Here is a 638-nt window from a genome sequence, read left to right as displayed (position 1 = left end):
ATCCTTATTAATACAGTAATTTAATATCAGTAATCTGGAGTCACTTGTTTAACATGCTTCGGTGAGTATACATTAATAAGGTTAATACTATAGTTACAACGTTTTTTCATAACCTATTATAATAAAAATATTAATTATGTTAGGCAAATTATTATTCATTTATATTAACTTCAGTTAAATGTAATATCTGAAATTTATGAAACAAATGTTTTGTTATGAAAATGAGTATTTCTTAACTGTTGCAAATTTTTACATAAATATCTTTCTATATGTGTCTATAAACAAATGCAAAAAGAATCAATATGTTTTTAATATTTATTGAGCACGCGTAAATAAGCTTTAAATTTTTGTATTTAGTGAAAATTATTCAAGGATAAATAACTGGCGTGTGTTTTTATTTTGATATTCAGTATGAAGTAATAAGTATATTAGATTTTAATTTTTTAATAATATACGTATATTTACTATTCTGGAAAACATATATATGTGTGTGTGTGCATATTTCTGCTTGCATTTATGAATGTCATAATTTGAAGAAATGAGAGTGAGTGAGTGAGAGATTATAGCGCGCCAAACACGAGATGGGATGATTACAATTGATGACATTAAAATTCAGTAAACAAACAAGTAGACAAATG

The sequence above is a fragment of the Stegodyphus dumicola genome, chromosome 7, assembly GCF_044657685.1.
Source record: "Stegodyphus dumicola isolate Sdum_Otavi_A_Nest chromosome 7, ASM4465768v1".
Lineage (NCBI taxonomy): Eukaryota > Metazoa > Arthropoda > Arachnida > Araneae > Eresidae > Stegodyphus > Stegodyphus dumicola.
Note: the sequence above shows the minus strand (reverse complement) of the source record.